The 6,483-nt window shown below is 34.8% G+C and overlaps 1 long non-coding RNA gene across 1 annotated transcript; it reads right to left on the bottom strand.

Annotated features, from left to right (window-relative positions):
* Positions 1 to 2,887: 2,887 nt before the first annotated feature.
* LOC133522255 (uncharacterized) lies at positions 2,888 to 4,139 on the bottom strand. Its single transcript, XR_009800026.1, has 2 exons — positions 3,847 to 4,139; positions 2,888 to 3,521 (listed from the first exon to the last, which is right to left on the bottom strand). It is a non-coding gene; the product is annotated as an uncharacterized LOC133522255 (long non-coding RNA).
* Between the last annotated feature and the right edge of the window lie 2,344 nt (positions 4,140 to 6,483).

Here is a 6,483-nt window from a genome sequence, read left to right as displayed (position 1 = left end):
TCAACACAAGTTTAGAAGAAATAGGCTCTAGAATGTTACAGTTTTTCGCCAAAAAAAAGCGCCTAGTGCCATAAATAATAAACAATTTTCTGACTCTATTATTTTACTTAATTGCGTTCAAATAAACCATTTTCTTAAAGTAATAATATTGTGAAGTTGTAAGTATGTGTGCTTTTTTATAATCTTACGAAGGTGGTTGTCTTCGGAATCCGGTAAGAGCACATGGCTTTATGTTTTTATTGGTGAGTCATGATATGCATATTAGAATTAAATGGTGGATGGTGGGTAGGTATTACTTGCCACTTCTTGCTCATGTAGGTAGGTAATTACTTATATGAGTATATAATATAATTCTGATTTCTTACAAGCCAGGCATATACTAGATACCTGCTCTTAGGCCGATATGTAGTCCGTAACAAATCAATCCAGCACATTTTTTGAATAATTATCCAACTTACTGTAACTAACTTAATGAATGCATTAAAAAATCGCAAATGACTCGTCTGGCTGGTAACATCAACTCCAAAAAAAACAATCGATCAACTTTGCACGGCTGCTGGACTGTCTAACACGCAACTCACTGACTTGCCGCTATTCAAATGCCTAAGCATTGCGTGAGAAAAGGCGGGATTAGTTTCTCCCCGAGCATACAACGTCGTAAGTAACTGTAATTTGTAGTACAGTTACGCCTTTTTACATAAGTAGGACAGAGTTTGCGTTTGAATGTGCGTAGCTGATTGGCTACGGCGGCACTAGCGTAAGCTATTGGTGCGCGTGTTTTTGTAAACATAGCATAAATTAGTTGAATAACGTTAGATTCATTAAGGCGTCACGGTAGGAAAAGTTCACACTTGATAAACAACTTCATTACCCATCGGCCATTTTATTGATTTAGTGGGTATAGTATAATAGCTGTGCACCGTCACAGAGTTCTGAACCTATAATTTATCAATCACAGAACTTAGTAAAGGAATCCCGGAATTGCTTGGAAAAGAATTCCACATATGTTTGGACAAATTGCGATAACATGCTGGACCACACCGCTGAGTGTCAAAAGCGGTCCGGTGTATTTCAAAAACTGAATAAACCTCAGTCTATATCGTAGATGTAACGTTACCGATACCAGATAGCTGACGCGTGTTGATGCCATAATTATGTTTGACCATTTGCTGGCCATTTGCTATCCTTACTAATATTATAAATGCGAAAATCACTCTGTTTTTCTGTAGCTCCTTCACACTTAGCCGCTGAAAATATTTATATAAAATTATATTTGAATATTGAACATATGGATATAATATAGTTTGAGTCCCGGGGAAGGACTGGGATAGCTCAGTATGGGATATAATCACTACGTTACTACTTAAGAAAAAGCTAGTACTCAAGAAGACCAGTTAGTTCTTGCAGACTCCAAACTGCGATCAGATTCAATATTTGTACAGTCAGCTGCAGAGATCATTAAAACTTTTTACAACAAAGTAACAAAGATAAGGGGCCCAAGACTTTGACCATGTATATCTAAAAATACCCGATCCCACGTAGCTACTTAGAGTTGCGCTAAATATTCATCACACCGTAATGCGCAATTATCATAACGTGTTCATGGAGTCTGCTGGACCCATAAATTGTGTAAAGACTCTTATGAAACCATACAGGTAATCTCGAGCTTAAGGTTGGCGGTCATCTAAAAATAAAAATAGTTTTTTTATCAAATTATATAGGTATAATTTACAGATCTGCAAGTTGCGGAAAGTTTCCAAAAATTTGGAAAAGTTCTCGGAAATTAAAAAAAACACAGGAAATAAGAAAAACTTTCTTTTTAGAAATGGAAAAATTCGATTCCTACTCAAAAATATGAGAAATAGTTTAAGTTCTAAGTTCGCAAGTTTGCAAACTTTCCGACGGCGTATTAGTAATAATTATATAATAAAACCTGTACCTTGAAACGTATACGATAAAACTCAGGAAGCCACGGATCCGACGGAAGCTAAATACTTTTGAAAATAATCGCTTCGGAAATGCAAAAAAAAATCCCCTTCTAACTTTTGAAACGGGCCGGGCGTGTGTACCTACAATAAAATTAGCTTGATAAATACTTTCCACGAAAATTGTATAAAATAAATGTTAATTGAGCCGCAAATGAGTTTTTTCCAGAAAACTTCTCTTTTTATTAAAATAACGTGGGTGCCGCAGTGGTATGCCCGTTTTTTATACGGCTTTTTCATATCATATTAAGGTACGGAACCCTCCTTTATGCAAGCATAATGACAGCCGCTTTGATTGCCCGACAAGCGCTTGACCGGTTCTTCACAGCCGGTCACAAATAAATACATTGACTGATAGATTTGGATACACAGTTAAATATCATACACCACTTAATTTTCGTTGCTCGGTATTTTGAGCAAACGCACATAGGTCGAAAATGACGATTTAGGCGGCCAAAAATATTTTATTACATTTTTGCATTTTAAACACGATTTTGATGTAAGAAAATGTAGTTTTATATAATTAATATTATTATTATTTATATTATGGCCATTTTTCAGTTATTTCAGTTTTTTTCACATTACAGGGCTCCTCTTTTTTTTTTTTTTTTACCACGACGGTGGCAAACAAGCATACGGCCCGCCTGATGGTAAGCAGTCACCGTAGCCTATGGACGCCTGCAACACCAGAGGCATTACATCCTCTTAGCTTAAATATTTTATATATTTATGAATAATACAATGTTAAGTTGGGTATTGATATATTTTATTATCTTCCATTATATGTAAATAATATAATATCTACTATATATATTTAGGTATACAAGTAACGCATTACAGAAAGTCATAGAAGTACACATAGGTTCGCATCTAATACTATTACGTTTATGTGTATACAAAGGTTCATACAAAACAATATTAATCATCATCGTATCTTAAAGAAAAATCATCTGTATTGCTTTGGAAGCATTCCTCGCTCTGCGCTGCGGCAGCTCTTGCTATATGTGGCTCAGCAGAAATCAATAGCTGCATAGTTTCTTGCAGAAATGATTTAACGCGAATTTTCTTTCTCGTACTGCTAAGTCAGTGCTTGTTGCGGAGTAAGGCGATCTGTTTCATTCGAATCCGCTTTATTAACTTTAGATCTATAACTTCTTTATTTACAGTGGAGCAAGTTATCAGTTTTCCTGTGTTTTGTTCTTTCACTAGACTCACTGAACGATTTGGACGGCCGACCGCGCCTGCGATGAGTTTTAATCGATATTTCAAATGTTCCTTCCAACCAAGATCCATTAGTTGTCAGAAATTTTTCCACTATACGACGTGATTTAGTCCATTTCTTTTTAAATTCTGATTTAAAATGTGAAAATTTATGCTTCATAGCCTGTTTTTCTTTGTCTGCGTCACTTGAGCATATAAGGAGATAATTTTCCAAGAAGTCAAATTTTTCTGTTATTGACTGGAATTTTGGTTCATTCATCTTGTCAAACAGATATTTTCGAGTCACAACTTTTACACCCGAGGTATTTGCTGAACCTATAACAACAGAAAAGCCATTTTAACAGTATTGAAAAAAACAACGTAATAATTTGTTATACCGTGATTTTTTTTTGAAACTCGATATTTGAAAAAGTGCTCAAAAGTGCTCCCCAATTTTTTCAGGATATATATATAAAGACTTGTTTTATAGAATGCCATAAAAAAAATTACTCGGACGAGCTCGGAAGTATAGTATATTCACTATTGAATACAAAAAATACTCAAAATTTTAATTACGAAAAGGGTAATGTTTAGTGGGTTATAAATGTATCATTAAATAAATATTTATAATTCAAAATAGATTAAAATAAAAGAAACTTACCTGTATTTTTGATATCCATCACTTTCACTCACAAAAAAACTCCACAAAAATAAATAATGACTTAGAAATGTTTGCTTCGGATAAGAGTGCTATGAACTGCGTGTGCAACGAGTGTGATGACCGAGTTTCGAGAACCTCGTATATGACCTGCGAAACTGATAGGGGTAGTAATGGGGTGGGATTAAATCCGTGATAGTGTGGTGTTTTTCGAGAGCCAATTAGTTTTGCGATAAGCCTACTTTTAGAAAGTTGACTTTTGGCCGCCTAAATCGGGATTTCCGACGTATGTGAAGCGTCCATCAGACATGATATTTGTCACAATCATGTGACAACCCTGCAGCCGGTCAAAACTAGATCATTTTATCGCATGTTTAAAAACAGCGATCGAGTGATTACGCGTGACAGGCCGATGCTCCGCTGATCGGTATCCACTGAGAAACGCGGATAACGAGAGCTTAGCTTCTTGTAGATGCAACATATTTATGATATGAGATATAACAAAATCCTCCAATATCACCTTACTGACGTAGGAAAAGTAATTATTATTTTAGTATTATATTTATGTATGTAGGCTCTTATTTTCTTTCTCACATGACATGGTAATATTGGTGATGTCCGGTTATTCGTACCAGAGAGAAACTCAGATAACGAGAGCTTAGCTTTTTGTACGACATATTTATGATACGCTTTATTACTTTAACAGTAAATAATGAGATAACTGAGAAATAAAAATAACAAGACCATACTCGTAGCTTTTTCTACAACATACTGATAACCGATGATGAGACTTTCTCGAGTGCAGCCTGCAATCGGTATTGGATATGGTCACATCACTATAGCGCGGCAAGGACTGACAGATGAGCATCGCGGCAATGGCGGCGCCGTAGTGGAGTTTCCCAAGTTATGTCTGCGATTATTGCATTAAATCCTGTATTTGATGATGACTGGTGTATTTAGTTTAACAATAGGTACCTACTTTACTTTTCATCACACTTGCTCGAAAAAGATCTTATTTCATGTAGGTGTACTAAAGGACAAAGGCCTATATTGTTCCCGCGGTAGTTATGAATTGTGGGAAAAAAATTTAGCTTTTTTTTTCAATTCTATCACTAATTCATACGAACTATGTAGGTTTACTTTTAAAATACTAACGTTTCTAATTTAATATTTTTTGTCTATGTTTCAAAAGATTTAATTTCATTAGTTTAATAGCCGTTTAAAATATTTTTACACAATTTTTAATCCTAGCTGAATATCAGATATATCTGTAGGCCTTCGAGGCCTAACGTACATATCAAACAATGACAATATGAAGGTGATTGTTTGAAAGGTCACCGTGTTTAAGAACGCTCGCAAGTGTGATGAAAAACATTGTGTTGTGTGTAACTCCGGGGGTAAAAATATTGCAAACTCGAGTCTTAAATTCCCTCGTGTCCAATATTTCACTTACCCCCCCCCCCCCCCTCTCAGTTTTTTTAAACAAGATTAACAAGTTTATTTTAAACCTATTGATTATTACTATTGGTTAGTTCAAACTTTTCTTAAATTAAGCTATATTTCAAGATACCTTTTCACGATATATAATACAGTTTATTATTTCCAGGTATTCAACATATAAATGGACATGCAAAAACATCTTAAAAAAGGTTCGTCGATTAATATATTTCATAAAATATATTCAATCTCAAAACCCTTTGATATTTTCAGTATAGCATTGATGAGTGCACTAAATTGGCACCAGACATCACTGCTCTCAGCCTTGTGACTGCATAAGGAATATTTTAAATATCATCAAATGTTTTACTTTGATTCGAATTGCCCTGTTATCCGATTCGCCTCGGTCTACTATATACCAACATTACCGAAGGAGGTTAAGTAATTTCATTATTTACATTATGGTTTATTACTTTGAATAAATTAATATTATGGGTATTATCGACCTAGTCCCACATAAGCTCAATAAGGCTTGTGCTATAGGTACTATACGGTGCTATATTTTTACTTACTCTAGCCGCCCAGAGACCTATAAAAAGGTCTCCCATTCCATTCTAATTTAATTCTGTATTATGACAAATAAACATTGCATTTTTTTACTCATCGACTGTAATGGACAATGGTTGAATTAAGATTTCGTATACCCAAAGTATAATTACGTACTTTTCATGTATGGGTTTCCAACTTAACTATAATATTCATTTCGTTACGTTGTAGTCAACTATAAAAAATATTGACCAATGACGTGCCGCCGTGCTCTCATAGAAAAGACTAAACAGGAGACGGGCGAGCACGGTCTTCGCGCGTTTGTCTTTTGTACTACATTGTTGTCTACTGCAGTACTTACCAATTTTCATTAATTATTTACCTTTTATAGTAAAAAAAGTAATATTTTAGATGAGTCGTAGAAAAAGTATATAATAGTGATATAATCAAGCTTTTCAATCTCGTACCTTACTTAGGCAACACAGCAAGCTTCGTTGCCTAAACACGGTACTCGACTGAAAAACTCTCTATTATATCACGATTGTATAAAATACTATTGTCTAGGCAAGTTTTGATCTCTAGAGGCTATATAATAGATATATAGGTATCCACAAGTGTCATAAGTACTTAAATACACAGAAAACATCCATAACTCAG

The sequence above is a fragment of the Cydia pomonella genome, chromosome 10 (assembly GCF_033807575.1).
Source record: "Cydia pomonella isolate Wapato2018A chromosome 10, ilCydPomo1, whole genome shotgun sequence".
Taxonomy (NCBI): domain Eukaryota; kingdom Metazoa; phylum Arthropoda; class Insecta; order Lepidoptera; family Tortricidae; genus Cydia; species Cydia pomonella.
The sequence above is the reverse complement of the archived record's forward strand: the minus strand, read 5'-3'. Positions and strand labels throughout refer to the sequence as shown.